The 23,188-nt window shown below is 48.7% G+C and overlaps 1 protein-coding gene and 1 pseudogene across 4 annotated transcripts in view; one reads left to right on the top strand and one right to left on the bottom strand.

Annotated features, from left to right (window-relative positions):
* LOC104664079 overlaps window positions 1-17,053 on the top strand; it is a 32,637-nt pseudogene extending 15,584 nt beyond the window's left edge.
* NLRC5 (NLR family CARD domain containing 5) overlaps window positions 1-17,098 on the bottom strand; it is a 93,893-nt gene extending 76,795 nt beyond the window's left edge. For 3 of the 4 annotated variants that reach the window (XM_030925096.1, XM_010365463.2, XM_030925098.1), the window contains exon 1: window positions 16,977-17,098. The gene's annotated coding sequence lies outside the window, so the exon portion shown is untranslated. Of the gene's footprint in view, window positions 1-16,695; window positions 16,842-16,976 lie in introns of those variants that run through there. The other variant, XM_030925097.1, reaches the window with a different exon arrangement.
* Between the last annotated feature and the right edge of the window lie 6,090 nt (window positions 17,099-23,188).

The following is a 23,188-nucleotide window of genomic DNA, read 5'->3' as shown; positions in this document are numbered from 1 at the left end:
AGAGCGAGACTCGGTCTCAAAAACAAAACAAAAAAAAAAAGTGTATACAATACATGGAATATTTCTGGAAGAAATTCATAATGGTAATTGTCCCCAGTGAAAGGAATTTTATTTTATTTTATTTTATTTTTTTGAGACAGGGTCTTGCTCTGTCACCCAGGCTGGAGTGCATTTGGTGTGGTCATGGCTCACTGCAGTCTCCACCTCCTGGGCTCATATGATTCCCCCACCTCAGCTTCCTGAGTAGCTGGTATAAGTAAGTGCACACCACCACACCCAGCTAATTTTTTCGTGGTTTTTGCAGAGACGGGGTTTCACCATGTTGCCCAAGCTAGACCTCAACTCCTGGGCTCAAATAATCTGCCCACTTTGGCCTCCCAAAGTGCTGGGATTACAGATGTGAGCCACTGCACCTGGCCTAGAATGTTATACCGTATGCATGTGTTATCTAATCAAAATTAAGTTGTAAAAGTTGAATATATTTATTACTTCAGCTATACGAGTTGTCATTCATCACTCCCAAGTTCACTTTTTATTTATTTCTTTCTTTTTTAAATACTAAGACAAGGTCCGGCTATGTTGCCCAAGCTAGTCTCAAACTCCTGCACTCAAGTGATCCTCCTGCCTTGGCCTCCCAAAGTACAGGCATGAGCCCCTGTGCCTGACTCCAAGTTCATATTGATTTGATTTGAGGTAGCCATCAAAGAATGAGAAAGACACGCCTAGCCACTGTGCTTCAATTGATTTATCCATGCATAGCTAGTAGTTTTTATATTGCATATTAATTATGAGGTTCACGATATTCAAATGCATAAAGTTTTTTACTGTTCTATAGAAAACAAGAAACAGGAGCTGCTGCAAACGGAACAGAGGAAATAAAACCCGACAAACTTTCAAGCCCTCACATTTGCATTTTGGCACCAGGACCCCTGGCTTTCAGTTCAAAGTGTTACCTCTAAGAATCCCCAGTGCGCCCCTGAGGCAGACTAATCCAATGGGGCGCTGAGAGAAAGGTGGGGGGAAAATGGCCAGGGTCACACAGTCAGTAAAGGGAATTCAGACACGTGGAGTCGCAGTCCTAGGATCATGCCATCCCAGTCCAGAGAGAGGGAAAAGGGCTGGGGTGCACCTGGAAGCTTTGTGGGGGCTCTGAGTCTGAGGAGCTGCGAAGGGAGTTTGCCCCACCCTGGTTTCAGTGTCCCAGCAGACGCCTTCCTCCAACTGCCCTCACTGCTGTGCTCTTTGGGAATCCTTCCTGCTATCCGGAAAATGCTATTGACACAGAGTTTAGAGGAGGGAGTGGAGAGATCAAACCCTGTTCTCTCCCTGCAGCCCCCAGGCCTTTGTCTTGGCTGTTCCCTTTGCTCAGAAAGCTGTCCCATCTGTAGTCCACACTCATACACACATGCACGTGCACACACATACACGTACCCACATGTGCACATGCACGCATGCCTCTGGCTGGCGTTATCTTTAAAACTCAGCTCTGGTCTGGCCTCATGCCTGTCTGAACCTGCTATCAGCTTCCCACTGCCTCCAGGATAAAGTCACACCATGGTGCTGTGACCACCACAAAGCAGCTACATATCAGGAGCCCAGGGAAGGCTCAGGATGAATAAACATTGGCTCATGCCTGTAATCCCAACACTTTTGGAAGCAGAGGCAGGAGGATCGTTTGAGGCCAGGAGTAAGCAGACATTAGTTGCCAATGTTAGCCTGGGCAACATTGTGAGAGTCGGTTTCAATTTAAGCAACAAAAAACAAAAACAAAGGATAAATAAACAAATGCCACTTCACCATTCAGTCCCTGGCCCTCCTGGGCCTCTCGTGCACCTGCTGAGCTGCCCATGAGATGCTGATCACCACCCGCCGGCATTCTCTTTCACGACTCCCTGCCTTGCACATCCTGCTTCCCTACCTCACGTCCACTTCCTCTTTTTCCCACCTTGCAGACTTCTCCTTCCAGACCAGACTTCAACATGAGGCTCCATTCCTTACCCTGTCTCCTTCCTCTGCTATCTCAAGTCTTGCCGTTCTCTAGGCCCGTCAGCTTCTCTCAGGGCCTGAATCTTGGTGAGGGCAAATGCCTCTGTATCAGGGCCCTGGATTTGAGTCCCTATTCCACACCAAAGCTGTGTGACCCTGGTAGGTTATGCAGCCTCTTCATACCTCAGTGTCCTCATCTGTAAAATGAGGATCTTCTAGGTCAGGTCCCTAGAAGCAGAGCCCAAGGGGATTCCTGTGGAAGTTGTTTATTAAGGGGGTGGTGGAAGAAAGACAGCGTAGCAGAGGCATCTAAGCAAAGATATGGTTTCAGAAGTCTCGCTTCAGCCTGCCACACGGGAGAACTGGAGCGTGATGATAGAAGAGGTCCGTCCTGCACAGGTGCAAGAGGCCTGGGTGGCCACACCTCATGTCACTGCAGGCCCAGTGGGTGGGGGAGGGAGGCATGACTGCCTAGGCACCTCTGAGCAAGGCAATGCCCACCAGGCAAAGGCGACCCCGGGAGAAGGATGCAGGTGTCACCCACAGTGAATGGGGAGCACCCGGGCAGAGATGGGGTTGAGGGAGCTTTGACAGTGTCTGCTACGGGGGGGTCATCATAATGCCCACCTGGCAAGGTGGTTGTGGGATGGGGCATGTGGAATCCCTGACATGGAACCTGGCACATGATACAAACTCAATCCAGGCTGGGCACAGTGGCTCATGCCTGTAATCCCAGCACTTTGGAAGGCTGAGACAGGCAGATCACCTGAGGTCAGGAGTTTGAGACCAGCCTGGCCAACATGACGAGACCTCGTCTCTACTAAAAATTAAAAAAAAATTAGCCAGGCACGGTGGCAGGCACCTGTAATCCCAGGCGAGGTGCGAGAATAGCTTGAACCCGAGAGACAGAGGCAGCAGTGAGCCGAGATCACACCACTGCTCTCCAGTCCAGGCGACAGAGCGAGACTTCATCTCCAAACAGACAAACAAACAACAACAACAAAACCTCAATCTATGTGGAGAAAAGGGAGCCCACACACACTGGTGGGAATGTAAATTAGTACAGCCACTACGGGACAGTTCGGAGGTTTCTCAAAAAACTAAAAATAGGCCCGGGTACAGTGGCTCACGCCTGTAATCCTAGCACTCTGGGAGGCCGAGGCGGGTGGATCACGAGGTCAAGAGATTGAGACCATCCTGGCCAACATGGTGAAACCCCGTCTCTACTAAAAATACAAAAATTAGCCAGGTGTGGTGGGCACCTGTAGTCCCAGCTACTCGGGAGGCTGAGGCAGGAGAATCGCTTGAACCTGGGAGGCGGAGGTTGCAGTGAACTGAGATCATGCCACTGCACTCCAGTCTGGCCAACAGAGCGAGACTCTGTCTCAAAAAAAAAAAAAAAAAAAAAAAAACTAAACTAAAAATAGAGTTATCATATGATCCAGCAGTTCCAGTGCTAGGTATATACCCAAAAGAAAGAAATCAGTATCTCAAAGAGATATCTGCACTCCTATGTTTATGACAGCACTGTTTACAATAGGCAAGATTTGGAATTAACCTAAGTGTCTATCAACAGATGAATGAACAAAGAAAATGTGGCAGGTGGGCGCAGCAGCTCACACCTGTAATTCCAGCACTGTGGGAGGCCGAGGCAGGTGGATCACCTGAGGTCAGGCATTGGAGACCAGCCTGGCTAACATGGCAAAACCCCTCCTCTACTAAAAGTACAAAAATTAACAGGGCATGGTAGGGCATGCCTGTAATCCCAGCTACTTGGGAGGCTGAGGCAGGAGAATTGCTTGAACCCGGGAGGTGGAGGTTGCAGTGAGCCAAGATCATGCCACTGCACTCTAGCCTGGGTGACAGAGCAAGAGTCCATCTCAAAAAAAAAAAAAAAAGAATGAAAGAAAATGTGTCACACATACAGAATGGAGTACTATTCAGCCATCAAAAAGAATGAGATCCCATCATTTGCAAGGACATGGATGGTACTGGAGGTCATTATGTTAAGTGAAGTAAGCCAGGTACAGAAAGACCCATGTCACTTGTTCTCACTTATTTGTGGGATCTAAAAATCAAAACAATTTAAGTCATGGTGATAGAGAGTAGAAGGACGGTTACCAGAGGATGGGAAGTGTAGCAGGAGGCCAGGGTGGGGGAGGTGGGGATGGTTAGTGGGTACAAAAAATAGTTAGAATGAATAAAACCTAGTATTTGATAGCACAAGACGGTAACTATAGTCAGTAATAATTTAACTGTACATTTAAAAATAACAAACAGTATAATGGAATTGTTTGCAACACAAGGCATAAATGCTCAAGGTGATGGAAACCTCATTTACCCTGATGTGATTACACATTGCACGCCTGTATCAAAATACCTCACGTAACCCATAAATATATACACCTACTATGTACCCACAAAAATTAAAAATTAAAAATTAAAAAAAAAAGCTTCAATCCACCCAAGCTCTGATGACCACTAGTGTGGCTGTCATTGCTGTCGCTTCTTTGGTCTCTCCAGCCCCTGGCTCCTGGTGTGAGGAAAGAAGTGAGGGATGCAGAGAGGACAGGAGTGGAGCCACAGACTTCTGGCTGCTGTTCCTTTGCTTTCCATCCTGTTCCTGCCTCTCAAAGAGTAGATTAAGGAGGAGGCCCCATTAGGCCTTGGGGTGGAAGAGAAACAGGACCTCAGTTTTCTCATCTGTGCAGATCAGAAAGGATGCAGTTTGTGGGGTAATAGCCAGGCATCCCAGTCATGACTACAGACATTTGGACAGAAATAACCTTAAAGAAACAGAAAGTGCTGTTGTTGTTGATTCTTTAGGTCCAGGTGGACAGGTCAGGGCCTGGGGACCCTGGGGAGGACCTGAGGCCACAGAGGCCCTCCAATCCTCCCTGAATCCTACACCAAGCCCTACCAGGGGAACAGAGAGAACCCAGCGCCTCTGCCTTCGCCCTGGGGAATGGCTGATGATGTCAGGGCTTCAGAGAACACCTGAGCCTGGATGCACAGAGTGGCAGAGCAGAAAGAGCTCTGGAGATGGGGTCTATGCTGGGCGCATTGTAAAGATGGGGAAACTGAGGCCCTGGGAGGGAAAGGCCTTGCTGGCATTTAAAGCAGAGGAAACAAAACTAAGAGCAGGGCCACTGGTCTCTTCCTGAGAGGCGTCACCCTCCTTTCAGGGGTCCCTTGGGAAGTGCCTTCAGGAAAGGTTAGAGGCCATTTCCTCCCCCACCCACAAATGCCGGCAGGGCAGGCCAGAGATGTCCTTATAGGGCATATCCATTTCTGTGAGTCAGCGACGATGCAGGGGTGACTATTGCCTTTGAAAACAGTCATCTTGGCCGGGCCCGGTGGCTCACGCCTGTAATCCCAGCACTTTGGGAGGCCCAGGCGGGCGCATCACAAGGTCAGGAGATGGAGACCATCCTGGGTAACACAGTGAAACCCTGTCTCTACTAAAAATACAAAAAACTAGCCAGGTGTGGTGGCGGGAGCCTGTAGTCCCAGCTACTTAGTGAGGCTGAGGCAGGAGAATGGCATGAACCTGGGAGGCGGAACTTGCAGTGAGCAGAGATCATGCCACTGCACTCCAGCCTGGGCGACACAGCGGGACTCTGTCTCAAAAAAAAAAAAAACCATCGTCTCTGTTGTCCCTCACAAAGATAGGGCCCTAAAGGACTTAAAATGCACAGTCACAATCCTTTATGCGTGAGGAAATTGAGGCTCACGGGGGGGAAGGGAACTGCCTAGGTCACCAGCTGGAGTCGAAGAGCCAGGAGTTGAAGAAGTGTCTCCCTGCCTGGCGGCCCTGGAGGTGTTCCCGAGCCTGCGCTCAAATTCATGCTTGTGGTCCCTGTCCCCAGTCCAACAAGGCCATCTTCTTCTGGTCATTGGAAACCCAGAAATCTGGGTCCTAGCCCATATCACTAGTCTTTAAACTGCCTCCTTCTCCCCAGTCACCTTCCTATGTTAAAGGCTTGAACTTTCCACCAAGGAGCCCCCAAGGTTTCCAGATGCACCCTCCTCCAGGACTGGGGTGCCCTATTGCCAGCCTGAGCCTGGCTGGGACATCAGGTGGCCAGCTGGTGGCCTTGCTTCTCCCGCTCAGCCCTGGCAGTTTGGGTCTAGCACCTACAGAAAAGGGGTTGGTGGCTGGCAAGGCTGCTAGGAGAAGGCTCCTGCCTGCATGTCCCGGGCCCCAGAGGCCTCTCCCTAGGGCTTCCAGGCCAGTGGTTCCCATGCTTGTCTGCACATCGGTATCACCTGGGAGGAGGGCCTTTTAAAAATCCCAATGGGCCACACTCCAGACCCATCACAGCACCATCCCAGGAGGTAGAACGCAGGCACTGGCACTTTTGGAAGCTCCTAGGGGGTTTCCCCATGTGCCAACATCTGTGACACCCAGCTCTCCACTCCCAGCGGGGAGAGACAGGCTCCTCGCTACCTCCCTCCTGGCACTCTGATTCTCCAGCAAACCAGAGCTGAGTGATTCTTGTCCTCTGAGAGCCCCAAAAGCCCTGGGGACAGGAAGGCCACCAAGTTGACCATATTTAGATGGAGACCTTGAGGATGTCTCCCCATAACCAAAACTTAGCTCTATCCCCTTCCTGGAGCAGAGCACCTGCCTCAGATTCAGAGCTATTTCTTGGTACCTCGTGCCCCAACTCTGTGGCTCTGCCAGGGCTTGCCACGGCCAAAGTGAAAATAAAACTGAGGTTTAGAAATCCCCTCCTCAGCTCCAACCTTGCCATGGGGCCTGGCAGGAATGTCCCAGAGGAATCTTGTTTTGGTTTGGTAACTAAGGCAGGGGACAAAGTAAACTCGAGACATAAAGGAGAGAAGGCCTGGATCCAGGGTTCAGAGCTGCACCCCGGGAAGTGGTTTGCCCATCTTGCAGGGCAAATCAGCAATGACTTCTAAATCTTACTGCGCTTCCACCCTTTGACCTTACCACTAAACTGCTCAGCAGAAAGCAAAGTAGACAGCCATGAGGCCCAGAATACACAATGTGATGGACTGAATATCTGTGCTCCCCCAAAATTCACACGTTGAAATTCTAACCCCTAATATGAGGGTATTAGGAGCTGGGGTCTTGGGGAGGTAATTAGGTCATGAGGGTGGAGCCATAGTGAATGGATTCGATGTCCTTATAAAAGAGACCCAGAGAATGTTCTAGCCCCCTTTGCCCCCTTTGCACCATGTGAGAATACAATGAAAAGTTTGCCATCTGCAACCCCAAAGAGGGCTCTCGCCAGAACCTGACCATTCTGACACCCTGATCTTGGACTTTAGTCTCCAGAACTGTGAGAAATACATTTCTATTGTTTAGAAACCAGCCAGTCTCTGGCACTTTGTTACAGTAGCCCCAATGGGCTAAGACACACAGAGTCTTGGATAAAGAAATTCCAGCAGCGGTCTTTAAACACCCTAGATAGCCATAATAAAGTTTGGTGTAACCACGCTGTGGGATTACGTGCATGAAAGGGACTCATTTTTTGTTGACAGGGCTGTATCCTCAAGATGTATCATGGAATAAACAAGACACATTGTATAATGATATGCACAAAATGGTATCACTTGTCCCAAAATACACATCAACAAACAGCAATACTGTTTCTTCCCACAGGTCAATAATGGCATGTTTTATAACTTAGAGGCTAAGAGCATGAATTTCAGAGCAAGGCTGCCTAGATTTGGTACTGACCTTTCCACCAATTGCAGGCTAGGTGACACCAGGCAAGTTACGTAGCCTCTCTGGGCCTCAATGTTCTCATCTGTAAAATGGGGATGAGAGCAGCACCTATCTCACAGAGTTCCTGTGGGGTTTAACTATGTAAAGCCCTTAAAGTAGTGCTTGGAAGTTAGTAAGCCCTATGTAAGAATTATTTTTATTATGTGAAGGTTTAGATAAAGTTCTGGAAACATGTCAAGTAGGGGTTACTGCAGGAGAGGGGACAAGCATGGGGCTGGAAGCAGTGAGTAAAATAGATTTCAGCCTTATGTATAAAAAGCTTGACTTTCTGCAAGGAAAACTGAGTCATGTCTTACTTGTGTGGCTTAAAATGAATACATTTTTTAAAAGTTAAAAAAAAATGACAACAGTGACCCAAGGCTGGGCCCTTTGAATTTAGAAGAATTTTGCCTCCAGACTGGATCATCTGAACTGCTCCCTCCTATCCTGGCAGACATTGCCAAACCCCTAAAATAGGGATAGAAGAAAGATTGGCAGGGCTAGAGGGCTGGAGCCTTGGTTTTGGGTCTCGCCGCCCCAGCTGACTTAGAGGGTGATATCCAGACAAATCCCTGCTCACTTCGGGCCATGGTTTGTGTGTATGGCAAGCAGGACTAATGCTTTCTATGCAGCCCATCTCACAGGGAATCGTGGAACTGTTAAAAGAGCCTCTAATGCTGGGGATAGTGGCTGACACCTGTGATTCCAGCACTTTGGGAGGCTGAGGCAGAAGGATCACTTGAGCCCAGGAGTTTGAGACCAGCCTGGGCAACATGGCGAAACCCCGTCTCTACAAAAAGTACAAAAATTAGCCGGGCATGGTGTTGTGTGCCTGTGACCCCAAGCAACTGTGGGTTGGGGGACAGAGGTAGGAGGATCACTTGAGCCTGGGAGGTTGAGGCTGCAGTAAGCCATGATCATGCGACTACACTCCAGCTTGGGTGACTGAGAAAGACCCCCATCTCGAAATAAAATAAAATAAAATAATTTTTGAAAAAAAAAAAGCTTCTGGGGTCAGGAGTGTTGGGTTTAAATCCTTATTTCAACATTTGACAGCTGTGCAACCTTGGACAGTTTTCTTAACCTGTCTGTGCCACTGTTTTCCTCATCTGGGTGATGATTTTACATTTACTTCACAGGATCACTATGAGGGTTGCAGACATTAATACTACAGCACAAGGAGGGGACATGTCCAGCCTGCAGCCAATGCTCATTGGCTCTTATTAATACTACAGCACAAGGAGGGGACATGTCCAGTCTGCAGCCAATGCTCATTGGCTCTTATGTACTGAGTTCCTGACATAGGCTGGGCATCAGGCTGCAGTATTCCACCTGCATCTCCTCATTAGAATCTCAAGCAACATTTCCAGGCACATTTCCTGAATTTCATAGATGAAGAAACAGGCTCCAAGAAGTCAAGCAACAAAAGGTGGATTTAAAATCTATGCTGGCCAGACGCAGTGGCTCACACCTGTAATTCCAACACTTTGGGAGGCCGAGACAGGCAGATCGATTGAACCTGGGAGTTCGAGACCAGCCAGGACAACATGGTGAAAACCTGTCTTTACAAAAAATACAAAAAAATTAGCCTGGCATAGTGGTGTGCACTGACAGTCCCAGCTACTTGAGAGGCTGAGGCAGAAGGATCACCTGAGCCCAGGAAGTTGAGGTTGCAGTGAGCTGTGATCACACTACTGCATCCAGTGTGGGCAACAGAGTGAGACACTGTCTCAAAAAATAAAAATAAAAATAAAACAATAAAATCTATGCTGATTCCAGAGGCCATTTCCTAACCGAAATATAATACTGCCTTCATCAAGTGGTCGTCTTTTAAAACTAACTTATCATTTTAACATGTCTATTATTTTTCCTGTTTACAAACATAACCTGTACTCATTTGGAAAGTCCTAAACATTGTAGAAACATACATTATGAAATTTCCCCCACAATCTCACCCTCTAGGGGTACGTGTATAATTTCCAAAACTCTTTTTTCATGTTTGAAGATTTTTTTTTTTTTTGCCTTATCTGAAAGCCAGAACACTATTTCCTTAAAGTTTTTCTAGAAACCATGTCACTGTTAACTTTATTTTTTGAAGTACCACTTACCATGAATGGAAGGTAACATCGAAAAGAAACCCAAGGGTGGGGCACGGTGGCTCACACCTATAACCCCAGCACTTTGGGAGGCTAAGGCAGGAAAATTGCTTGAGCTCACGAGTTTGAGATCAGCCTGGGAAACATAATGAGACCTCATCTCTATCAAAAATAAAAACAAAAAACAATTAGCCAGGTGTGGTGGTGCACACCTGTAGTCCCATCTACTTGGGAGGCTGAGGCAGGAGGATTGATTGAACCTGGGAAATAGAGACTGCAGGAAACTGTGCATGGAGTGGTGCAACCAGTGCACCCCAGCCTGGGTGACAGAGTAAGACCTTGTCTAGAAAAAAAAAAAGAAAGAAAGTCAAGGAAAACAAAAAATACCATGATGCTGTTGAACTGTAGCTGGGTATTGCTGCAGACCCAGGGCTCTGACTGGAGCCCTGGCCTCCCCTTGCTGAAAATATCAAGAATGTGAGAGGTTTACAGATGCGTTAGCACTTGACTGAGGCTTTCTCTTTGGCTAGTCCAGAAGAATGAAAGAGAACTGAAAAGGGAACAACTTTGTCACTTTGTGATTCAATGGAATTGGATGCCCTCTCCACATACCTCCTAAAATCCTCTTGTGAACTCCTACTAGATAGGTCTTTCTCAGGAAAACACTGACCTGTCCATTTCAATATAAGGATTCTGCAGCCCAGAAACACACAGCACACCTTCAAGAACTCAGTGAATAAGACTATTGAGAGACACACAAAACAGCAAGCTATTTCTCTCTTCAAACATGATGCCATGGTAAGATCTGAATGCCTCAAAGCACCAGCTTCCCAAGGCGTTCATGCTGCTTCCATTTCACCAGGAGGGACAGAAGGGACCCAGCAGGACAAAGGGTTCTTGAGGGTTTGGCGATGGTACAGGATCCATCCCACCCACAAGGGATAGGTACTAGGGGATCAGGAAGCTTCCAGGGGTCGGCAGGCTCTCTAGATTGGCACTATCTTTTAGGAGATAAATTTGACAACACGGTTTCAAAGATTTTAAAAATAAAAGTTCACATATCCCTTTAGGAGTACACTTTGAGGATTGAGCCTAAAGAAGCAATCCAGAATGTGAGTAAAGCTCTAGCTACGAGGATGTTCACCACGGCGTTGCTTACACCTGGATGTCGGCGGAAGCGGTCTTCCCTTTCTTGAGACAGAAACAGCCAGCCAGGACACCAACCCACCTGCAATGCCACGACCTACAGGAGGCTATGGCCTCCCCTGGGAGCTCTGCGATTCCTAGGGGGGAGGTGGGTGGGTACTCCTCTAGCTGAGGGCTCCTGCTCTAATTCAAGCCCCCCCCCCCTTTTTTTTTGAGACCAAGTCTCCCTCTGTAACCCAGGCTGGAGAGCATGGCACGATCTCAACTCACCACAACCTCTACCTCTCGGGTTCAAGCGATTCTCCTGCCTCAGCCTCCAGAGTAGCTGAGATTACAGGCGCGTGCCACCACGCCTGGCTATTTTTGTATTTTTAGTAGAGACAGGGCTTCTCCATGTTGGCCAGGCTGGTCTCAAACTGCAGACCTCAAGTGATCTGCTCGTCTCAGCCTCCCAAAGTGCTGGAATTACAGGCATGAGCCACTACACCCAGCCTAGCCCGTTATTAAATTACAAAACAAAATCGCAAAAATTGCAAAAATGTCATTCACAGTGAGCATCTGGGAGCACAAAAGCAGACTTTAAACAGCATTTTCTCCTCCTCTCCCTTCTGTCCTCCTCTTCTCTGCTTTCTTCTTCTCCCCACTTTTTTGTTTCTTGCCATCCCCTCTGACTAGTTCCCTCTTCCTCCAGACATCATGGCCCAGGGTTCCCTGCCACATTCCCTTCAAGTTCTCTCTCAAATGTCCCAACATCCCTACGAGAAGGCCACGTCTGCCTCTCTATCCAGCATGCTCCACCCTTGCCTGCCTTGCCTTCTTCACTGCAGTCACTTCCACCTGACCTTGTATGACATACACATCTTTGTTTACTTGTTTGTCTGTTTCTACTGCCATATCAGCTCCATAAGGCAGGGACTTGGTTGTGTTCCCAGCTGTGGCCCAGTGCCTAGAGCAGGGCCTGGTATGGTGTGGAAGCTCAGCGGAGAAGCTGAATGCATTCATGACAGCAAGTGTGGAGCCAGAGCCAGTGTCTGCAGTGCTGGTACCCGACTCACACGGAGCAGAGGGCATTCCTGGACTCATCGAAAATGCCCTTTTGCCATCCTACTCCTAAGTAGTTTCTGGGAGTCATCTCCCTATGTGGCTAACCTCCCTCCACCTTCTCTCTTTCCTTTCTTCTCCCCTCCCTCCACCCCCTTTTCTTTCAGGAGCAAATACAGCACCTACACCCCACACACATACACCATGCAAAGCACTCTGTTCCCACCCAACATGTCTCGGTCCCTGTTGGCCATTTTGTACACAGGTTCCAGCCACCCCAAATCCTATCGAAGTATTTTCCCAAATATATTTCCTTTCCTTCACCATTATGGTGAGAGCTATTGGAAGAATTAAAATGTCATATTTTCCTTTTTTTTTTTTTTTTTACGGAAAATATCCCATGTACAATACAAGAAAATTAGACTGAATATAAATATCTAACAATGATGGATATGGTTCAGACATTCTATAAGCAACTATGCCACCATTTTAAATGACAGTATAACCATATTATAGACAAAGAGCAAATTCCCTTAACATGAAAAGTGCTTTTACAACTCAACAGGAAAAAGATCAAAAACCAATAAAAAGGTGGGCGAAGGATACGAACTGACAGTTTATGGAAAAGGAGCTATAGGTGACTCTAAAATATTTGAAAAGATGTTCAAACTCATTCATAATAAGAGGCAGAGAAAACACACCATTTTTTATCTCCCAGATTTGCAAATATGGAAATCTGGCCCCTCCCCACTCCAGCTGGTGGGAGCAAAAATTAGTACAGCATTTAAGGGGGGATAATTTGCCACATTTATCCAAGTTCAAACTGTATATTCCCCTTGGCTTTGCAAATCCACTCCTGGCTTTCTTAAAGATTCACTCCCACATATGAAAAATGATGCTTGACCAAGGATATTCATTACAGCACTGTTGAAACAGCAAAAGAGAGGAAATAACCTAAGTGTTCTACAACTGTTGGATCAACTACAGAGCCGTCATAGAGTGAAATGCTATGCAGCTGTTAAAAAGAAAGAGGGAAAAGGCAGATTTTAAAATTTTGATGTAGAAAGATTTCCAAATTGCACTAAGTTAAAAAAAAAAAAGAACCCAAATTAGAGAACACTACATATAGTATACTACCATTTGTGAGAAGGGAAAAGTACACGTGTGTGTGTCTATGTATGTGTATATGTATGTATATATGTATGTATCCATGTTTGCAAAAACCCACTTAGACTATCTTTGGAAGGAGGCACAACAACCTGATAACACTGACTTCGGGGAGGGCAGTTGGGTGGCTGGGAGAGAGGAGATGGAAGGAGACTTATTTTTCATTATATATCTTTCCAAACGTTTTACATTTTTAGAAACTATATAAATGTATTAGCTATGAAAAATTAAAAAAATTAAAAAATATGTCATAAGATTTAATTTTCCTTTAACACATAATAACATATCATTTATTTTTAAAAGTGAGATACCATTTTCATGTATAAGTCCATTAAAATATGAATATACGGGCTGGGCGTGGTGGCTCATGCCCATAATCCTAGCATTTTGGGAGGCCAAGGCAGGTGGATCACCTGAGGTCAGGAGTTTAAGACCAGCCTGGCCAACATGGTGAAACCCCGTCTCTACTAAAAATACAAAAATTAGCTGGGCATGGTGGCACGTGCATGTAATCCCAGATACTCAGGAGGCTGAGGCAGGAGAATCTCTTGAACCTGGGAGGTGGAGGTTGCAGAGAGCCGAGATCATACCACTGCACTCCAGCCTGGGCAACAGAGTGAGACTCCCTCTCACTAAAAATAATAATAATAATAATAATAAATAAATAAAATATAAAAAGATCTGGCAAACAAATCTGGCTCACATCCTTAGATTGCCTCCAAAGTTTTTATAGTGTTTGGACTTGCATTAGCTTGCCTGATCCTTAGTCCAATTCTGTATGGAAAACAGAGCAGAGATGCTGAGATGGTATATTCATTTCCTAGTATTGTCACAGTACTGCTGTATCTGCTGTCACAAAGTGCCACAAGGCTGTGTACATTAAAACAACAGAGATTTCTTCTCTCGCACTTCTGGAGGTCAGTCTGAGATCAAGGTGCGGTCAGGGCCAGGCTCCCTCTGAAGGCTAGAGGAGAGGACCCTTCTTTGCTGCTCCTGGCTCCCGCTGACTGCTGGCAATTCTAGGTGTCCTTTGGCTCCTAGATGCATCACTGCACTCTTCCTCCACCGTCCATGACTGTCTGATCCCCGTATGTCTCTGTCTTCATGTGCCCATCTCCTCTCTTATAAGGACACCGGTCCTATTGGATTCAAGGCCCATCCTACTCCAGTATGACCTCATCTTCACCAGTTATATCTGCAACAGCCCTATTTCCAAATAAGGTCACGTTAGGAGGCACTGGGGCTTAGGTCTTCAACATATCTTTTCTGGGGAGGCATAGTTGAACTCTTAACAAATGGGAAAAGTCATGCTAAGAAGTTATGGCTGAGTGTGGTGGCTCACGCCCATAATCTCAACACTTTGGGAGGCCGAGGCAGGCTGATCACTTGAGACCAGGAGTTTGAGACCTCATTTCTATTTAAAAAAAAAAAAAAAAAAAAAGAGGCTGGGCGAGGTGGGTCACGCCTGTAATCCCACAGGAGGCCAAGGTGGGTGGATCATCTGAGGTTGAAAGTTCGACACCAGCCTGGCCAACATAGTGAAACCCCATCTCTACTAAAAATACAAAATTATCTGGGTGTAGTAGCGGGCGCCTATAATCCCAGCTACTCTGGAGGCTGAGGCAGGAAAATCACTTGAACCCAGGAGGCGGAGGTTGCAGTGAGCCGAGATTGCGCCACTGCACTCCAGCCTGAGCAACAGAGTGAGACTTTGTCTCAAAAAGCAAACAAACAAAAACAAACAAAAACGGAGTAAAGAACACCAACAACGGCCGGGCGCGGTGGCTCAAGCCTGTAATCCCAGCACTTTGGGAGGCCGAGACGGGCGGATCACGAGGTCAGGAGATCGAGACCATCCTGGCTAACACGGTGAAACCCCATCTCCGCTAAAAAAATACAAAAAACTAGCCGGGCGAGGTGGCAGGCGCCTGTAGTCCCAGCTACTCGGGAGGCTGAGGCAGGAGAATGGCGTGAACCCGGGAGGCGGAGTTTGCAGTGAGCTGAGATCCGGCCACTGCACTCCAGCCTGGGTGACAGAGCGAGACTCCGTCTCAAAGAAAAAAAAAGAACAACAACAACAAGCGAAAGAAGTTTTGCTGAACTTTCCTCAGAGGGGAAGAGGGTATGTGTGTTGGGGTCTGTGGAGTCTGACCCGGCCCTGTGGACACCCAGACAGCTCCATATCTGATCCAGGAATAAAGCTCAGCATATTGTGAAACTCTTCCAAGAACTTTCCCCTCTGCTTATCTTTCTTCTTCAAGGATCCATCTCCCCTCACACTTGCGCAGCACTTTAAGGTTGATCAAGGCACTGGGCGTGCGTGCGTCATCTCATTCAATCCACAAAACACACATTGTAGGATAGATCTGCGTATGTTCATTTTACAGATGAGAAACCAAAGTTTTGAGAAATGGAATGGTTAGTTCATGGTCATCCATCAAATACCAGGTGTTGAGAGCCCCAGTCTGTCTACCGTCCACACCAGGTGCAGGTCCACCTGGCACTGTGCTTCTGGAGACAAGGGAGATGGGCATCATGGATGGCCATTCTGGGCTATGGTCAGTAAGGTTTGCAGAAAGCACGCTGGATGGGAGTCTAGATACATCTGGAAAGCATCAGATACATCTAGATACATCTGAAAAGTCCATGGCTTTTCAAGGTTTATTTCTCCCTTAGAGAAACGGAAAGTGATTTGAAGGGACTATGAGGCTCCAGGATCTGGCCCCGGGTCCTCTCTGCCTCCTGCTACCCCCCAGGTTTTAGAGGCTAGGAACTGCCAGTTTTCAAACTGCTTTTTAGGTCTGCAGAAACTTCAACCTTTTAAAAAAGGAAAACGTAAGAACCCCAACTTATAAAATGGACGCAAACGGCACTGAAGGTAGGAGCCTCTTCCAACCTCCCCAAATGATCACCCCAGCCAATTCCAGGTCCTGGCTTTCTGGGTGAGAATAGTGACCAAAAACCACATGGGAATGTAGAAAGCAAGTAACAAAACAACACCCACGTATTCACCTATTACTTGTGAGGTTAAATGTTCCTTAGAAATAATCTGGAGATTTGACATTAAGGAATAACTATTAAAATGTTTGTAGTATGCTGGTGGTATTGTAGTTTTGTTTTTAAAAGATGCCTTCTATTTTAGTTCATTCTGAAATACCTCAGTTGAGATGCTATGCTGTCTGCCATTTGTTTCAAAATAACCAGCGGTGGAGATTGGGCCACCTAGGTGGCCTTAGGGTCGTGACTCTCCAAGCTGAGCGTGGATACGTGGTGCTTCACTATATGAAAACCCGCAGGTGCACAAGGCTCAACTTAATTCTATTCCTTCTACTCTTGTATACATTTGGAATTTTCCATAATAAAAAGTTGTTTACGCTAAAAAGTCTAAATTGCGTAAAAAGAACAGTGTAACTTCCTTCCTTAACCATTTTAAAATCAATGAAAAGTTGGAAAGAAAAAGAGAGAGTGGGTGGCTCCGGTAAGTGACAGGGGCTGAGCAGGGAGGGAAGCACAGCCGCTTACCGTGTCCCCCCATCCAGGCGACCCTCATCTGCAATCCTCTGCGGGCCAGCAGTTCTTCCTCCAAACTCCCGGGGCCGCAGGCTGCGCGCGCTGCCCGGCTACAGGCGCCCAGTCCGCTCACCCGGCCATCCATCGGCCACCCACCCGGCGACCGGCACCTCCCGCTCCAGGGCCTCTGACATCCCCTCCACCCCTCTCCGTGCAGAATTCGAACCCCGAACCTCCCCCTTCTGCTCGCCCCAGCCCGGGTGCCGCAGCCCCGCGGCACGCCCGGCACTTACCGTCAGAGCTCCCGGCACTCACTCTCTGCGCTCCGGGCTCCGCGCTCTGCGCGAAACTGAAAGTAGAAGCTGCCTAGAGCTGCCCAGCTAGTGCACGGAACCGGCGGCTGCTGCCGAGAAATCACGTGGATTCGAGGTGCCAGCCCCAGCCAGATGGGGCTCGGGCGCGGGATGGGCGGGGGCCTAACACACCCGCTCCTCGCTGCGCCCACACCCTGGCACCTCCCTGGAGCCCCGCATCGCACCCAAGGACAGTCCCAGGAGACATGGGGGCGCTCGCCCCTTTCGTGGACGGGAAACTGAGGCAGGTGAGTGAAGATCGGCTCACATGCGGAGCGCAGGTAGGTGGGGACTCCGCACTGAGATCCTGTCTCAGTGCCTCAGTGGAGACTGGGTTGGATGGGAGGGGGTATGCAGTGCAGGAGGAGGGGACTTAGAGATTGTAGAGCCTCCAGGATGAACTAGGGGAGAAGGGAATGGCAGCAGCATTTGTTCCTATTCACTGAGCCCCTGGTTGGCTGACCTGGGAAAACCAGTCTACCAATTTATCTCATTAAGTAACCCTAAAATACTCCTGCAGGCATCACCCTATTTTCCAGGTGAGCCACTGAGGCTCAGGGAGGACAGAGGTGAAGGATCTTGCCCCAGTCACATAAGGAATCACAGGCAGAAAGGGGGAGATGGAAAGAGGGAGGAGGGAGAGCAGGGAAGGAGAGAAGCGACTGGAGGGGGCAGAAGGAAGGGGAGGTGGCTCTCCCAGGATGGAGTCAGGGGCCGTCCTCAAAGTCCAGCTTCAGCTCCTCCAGGTTTCTGCCTACAACCTGGGACAGGGGGTTCCTCTCCCCCTGGACATATTCATCCTGTGGGCAGCTGCGCCTGCTGGGAAGGCCTTCCACCCACCTCCCAGACATCCCACAGGGAAGCAACTTTCACTCCTAGACGGATGATGTTCCCCTGCCTTCCAGGCCAGGACGGGGTGTGGGTGTGAGGATGCTGCAAGGTAGTGGTCAGGACACAAGCATCAGCATCGGACATCCCGGGTTCAAGTCTTACTCTCCACCTTACTGACTGTGTTAGATAGGCCCAATGCCTTGACTCCTCTGTTCATACAGGAGTGCACCTCCAGGCCAGGAGTCAGGGACCCCCCGAGGTTCTTTTGTTGTTGTTGAGACTGAGTTTCACTCTTTTCCCCAGGCTGGAGTGCAGTGGTGCGATCTCAGCTCACTGCAACCTCCACGTCCCAGGTTCAAGCGATTCTCCTGCCTCAGTCTCCAGAGTAGCTGGGATTACAGGCATGTGCTACCACGCCCAGCTAATTTTTGTATTTTTAGTAGAGATGGAGTTTCACCATGTTGGCCGGGCTGATCTTGAACTCCTGACCTGTGATCTGCCTGCCTCAGCCTCCCAAAGTGCTGGGATTACAGGGGTGAGCCACCGTGCCCAACCCCGGGACCCCCAGGTTCTAAGTCCCCTCCTGCACAGCATTCCCCCTTCCCTCCAACCTAGTCTCCACCCTGGGCGGGGATGTGACTCAGCCTGGAGTCCCCGCCCATCCCTGCTCTGCAGGTGAGCCAACCTTCACCTGCCTACCTCAATGTCCTGTCCACAAAAGGGGCAAGAGCCCCCGAGTCTCCTGAGATTGCCCCTGGGTGTGGTGCGCAGGGGCTCAGGGAGGTGCCAGGATGCAGGCTCTACAGGGAGTGGGTGTGCCAGGCCCCCACTCATCCTGCACCTGCATTCCCATCTGGGTCCAGGCTGGCACATCAGTTTTGCCATCTGTAAGATAGGGATGATGTTAATACTAACTCCACATAGAGTGGTTGTGATCATTTGATGACTTACAGTTGAGACTGATGCAATCTGTACCTGAAGCCCATAAGCTGCCCTTATATTTTTGTCCCCTTTTGCAGGCCCCCAAATCCCCATGAGACTTGAACTGCCTTCCTCCTAGGACCAACTCAAATATCTGCAAATTGCATGACAGCTTAGAGTGGGAAGGGCACAGACTTTGCAGTGATTGCTTGTGTGTGACTCCCAGCTTCACCAGTCCCGGTTGTATAACCTCAGACAAATGCCTTGACCTCCCCTGGCCTCAGCTTCCTTATCTGTCAAGTGGGGTATTTCTAGCCTCCCCAGGCCACTGAGGGGCATGGTGGGAATGGATGAGAATGTGGGAGTGAGCTGTATGCATGGGAGGAATTGATTACGTTTCAGTATGTGCCTGCTAGGAAGGCCTTCCACCCACCTCCCAGACATCCTACAGGGAAGCAACAGGTTCACTGAGCACTGACTGGATGACTGGTCCTACACGAAGTCCCAAGAAAGACACGGACCTGCTCCCTGTGCAGGCAGGATTGACAGACACATTAACAAACAACCACAGTGCAAGACACACATGCAGGTCATTTTCAGATGCATTTAATTCTGAACAGCCCCATGAGGAGGGCAGGACAAAGATTATTATCCCATTAGGCAGATGAAGAGGCTGAGGTCCAGATAGATCAAGCGAGTTGCTGAAGGTCACACAGCAATCAGGGGCAGAGCTGGGTCTTGAACCTGGAGCCCTTTTCACTCTGGGGATACCAGGCCTGCCAGAAAGGTTATCACCAAAGGGTTCTGGAAGGGCGATCTTCTCAAACTTTCCCTGTCCTCAGACTGGCTTGTGGCCTGAGAGTCCACTATTAGCATATCACACCTTTGGCTAAAAATGTGCCAGCCCCTCCAGTGTCAATCAAATGGCCATCAGTCATTTATACTTGATTGTGAAGAAGCTAATCAGATTTTATGGGTTGGAGATGAGAAGGAATTTTGAGTGTTTGGACTTTTGGGTGGGAAACTGGAGATGTGAGAGGAAAGTCTGACAGCAGAGAGAACTCAGGAAGTGGGTGGGGAGGGAGTCGGGGTTAACTGGAGGATGGAGTGAGTCCGCATGACCTGACACCTCTGTGTACCTCACCTCCATGAAGTATAACCAATATCTGGCACTCATGGAGCACTTAGGATGTACCAGACACTGTGCTCTCTCCTTTTTTTTTTTTTTTTTTTTTTTTTTGAGAAAGAGAGTCTCGCTCTGTCACCTACGCTGTAGTGTATTGGAGATCTCGGCTCACTGCAACCTCCACCTCTCAGGTTCAAGCAATTCTCCTGCCTCAGCCTCCTGAGTACCTGGGACTACAGGTGCATGCCACCATGCCCAGCTAATTTTTAAAAAACATATTTAAGTAGAGACTGGGTTTCACTGTGTTGCCCAGGCTGGTCTTGAACTCCTGAGCTCAGGCAATCAGCCCACCTTGGCCTCCCAAAGTGCAGCCACTCTCTCCTTTAATCTTTTTGTTTGTTTGTTTGTTTGTTTTTGAGACAAAGTCTCACTCTGTTGCCCAGGCTGGAGTGCAGTGGCGCAATATAGGTTCACTGCAACCTCCACTTCCCAGGTTCAAGCAATTCTCCCATCTCAGCCTCTAGAGTAGCTGGGACTACAGGTGTGCACCACTACATTCAGCTAATTTTTTTGTATTTTTAGTAGAGATGGGGGCTCATTATGTTGGCAAGGCTGGCCTTGAACTCCTGAGATACCCCTGCCTCAGCCTCCCAAAGTGCTGCAATTACAGATCTGAGCCACCATGCCTGGCCTCTCCTTTACTCTTCATGGCAACTGTTTTTGGGGTCCGCGTGTTTCCTAAACAAAGGAATGAACACACAAGACAACACAAGACAAGACAAACATGGTGGCCGCCCCGAACGGCACGCTCTGCTTTATTTTATACAGTCGTTTGTAGAATGTTGCCAAGTCACAGGACACATTGTTGTTTTTCTGACCTTCCCCTGACTTTCTGGATTTTCAAGATGTTTACACATAAACAAGCCCCCAGGGTCTGCTGTTTGCAGCTGGCTCCTTTGTCCTCCCTGTTTGCAGGGAAGGAATGCCCTGCTTCGTTTGCAAGAGCAGGACTTATCGGGAACGCCTGGTTTGCGAACACGTAGTCCTCTACAAACTGTTATCTTTCTTTTTACAGGTGAGAAAAGGGAGGCACAGAGAGGCTGAATAACTTGCCTGAGATCACACAGAAGCAGAGGAGCTGAACGGTGGACCCAGGCAGACCACCTCTGCAGCCCCTGCTCTTGGCTACTATGGGCTCCTCCTCTGGGTTAACCCAGCCCTTGCCAGAATCTTACATGGAAAGTATTATCATTCCATTGAATAGAAGAGGAAATGGAGGCACAGAGGGGCCCCAGGATGGTAGAATTAGTAACTAGGGTTGTGGGGAGCTGGGATTAGCCCCAGGTCTGAAAGCCAGGCCTTCCCTCTACCCTTCCTATTTGCCAAAAACCTGGGCCCCATCCTGCCCAAGGTCAGCAGCCCAGGTGGCAGGATGTGCTTCTGCCTGGTGCTGGCCTTGGGGAGCACTTGTTTTTCCCTGGAGGAAGCAGCAGGTGTGGCCTTCTTTTTGGAACTGATCCTGACTGGGCTGGGGCCAGGACCTCCCCACACATACCCAGGCCAGGAGGACTTAAATAGGACTAGGTCAGAGCTTCTAGGCTTGGATGGAGGGGCTGGAATTTGGGAGAGGGGCTCGGAGGTCAGACCCATTTTTGTAAGCCTCTCACCCTCTGGACTCCATATCTCCTGCTAATTGCACTCTTTGGATGGGACAGTGACATGGAAGTGCTTCCCAGTTCAGCCCTGGGGAGACCTCTCCAAGGACAGTGAAGGAAGCTGGTGGGATGCCACTACCGTTCTTTCTGGAGCAGAGCCCTGGGGCCTTCTGGAGTCCCAGCTGGGTTGGGGTCTACAAGGGGTAAGACTCCAAGTGACTTCTCTGTCTGTCCCTCATGCTAATAAAAGTCTCCATTCAAGGAAGAGCTGCCTAGGGCTGCCAAGTTATCCTGATTCTGTCATTGTAGCATCAAGGTGGGGGCCTTGGGCCTTCCCAGCCTCTTCGAGGGAGTATTTTTGGGTGGGATGTGGCTCCTAACTGGTGTCATCACCTCAGAGGCCAATATTCCAAGACCTAGAATTCCCACGTTGGACTCGGCCTGGTGAGACCACCTTGACTCCTTCTGCCAGGTCCCTTTGAGAGTCGCCCATCCTGCCCATGAGTGCTCCTGCTTAGTGAGTCAGACCCTTGCATTAGACCCCAGAGGAGGAAGAGAAACAGGTCTCAGAAAGCACTTGGAGGAGCAGGGAAGGGCTTGGAAGAAACCTGGCTCAGAAGATGGTGCCCTCCACTCACATATTCCCAGACTTGAAGGGGCATCTTACTTCTGAGCTCTCCACAGCCCCAGCCTCCTGGCTGTCTCTCTTGGCTGCTGAAATAAAGACCAGGCCCTTTTACCACCTTTGTTATGTGACCTTGCCTGCTGGTTGGACCTCATCTCTTGCCCCTAGTTCTTTGCTTTCAGTGCCACACCAGCCCTCTCGACTGTTCTTGCATCCATCATGATTCTTTCCACCCCAGGGACCTTGCACTAGCCAGCATCTTGCTGCACTTCCTCCCATCTCACTTAGCTAACATGGGAGAGGCATTTTCTTTACACACCCAGAGAAAATAGAGCCTGGTACCTTCCAAGACTGAGATGGTTGGAAGAAACTTTTTGCATTGTAGCTTGAGGGTGGGAAGGAGAAGACACAATCTGAGCATAAGAAGGTGAGCTGGAGGCCAGGCACAGTGATTCATGCCTGTAATACCAGTATTAGAAATGCTGTTCCCCACTGCCTGCCGCAAAGAAATAGCACTCAAACATAAATTTAATTTTCTCAGCAAGGCAATTTTTACTTCCTGCAGAAAGGGTGCTCCTCACAGCTGGAACAATGGTGAGAGCACACTTCAACAAGGGAGAGGAAGGGGTTCTTATTCCTGACCCAGGTAGTCCCTACTGCTGTGTTGTTCCCCTAATGGCTAGGGTTGGACTGCACAGTCTAAGCTAATTCAGATTGGCTATTTTAAAGAGAGCAGGGGTATGAGCCAGAGTGGCAAGGTGAGTAGTTTTGTGGGTAGAACTGTTAGGAAGAGGTAACTAAAGGTGTTCCCATTAGGGAACATCAGAGCAGGTGACCATGGGTGACTCAGGTCAAAGCAGGTGACTGGGATGAGTCAGGATGGAGCAAGTGACCAGGGGAACAGATGTGAACTGCTGAATAGAACTGGTGGAAAAAGTTGTTTACTGAAATTAGAAGTAAGGGGGCAAAGAAAACCAGGAAGTTAAACTTTAAA

This window comes from Rhinopithecus roxellana, chromosome 20 (assembly GCF_007565055.1).
Source record: "Rhinopithecus roxellana isolate Shanxi Qingling chromosome 20, ASM756505v1, whole genome shotgun sequence".
NCBI classification, from domain to species: Eukaryota; Metazoa; Chordata; class Mammalia; order Primates; family Cercopithecidae; genus Rhinopithecus; species Rhinopithecus roxellana.
The sequence above is the reverse complement of the archived record's forward strand: the minus strand, read 5'-3'. Positions and strand labels throughout refer to the sequence as shown.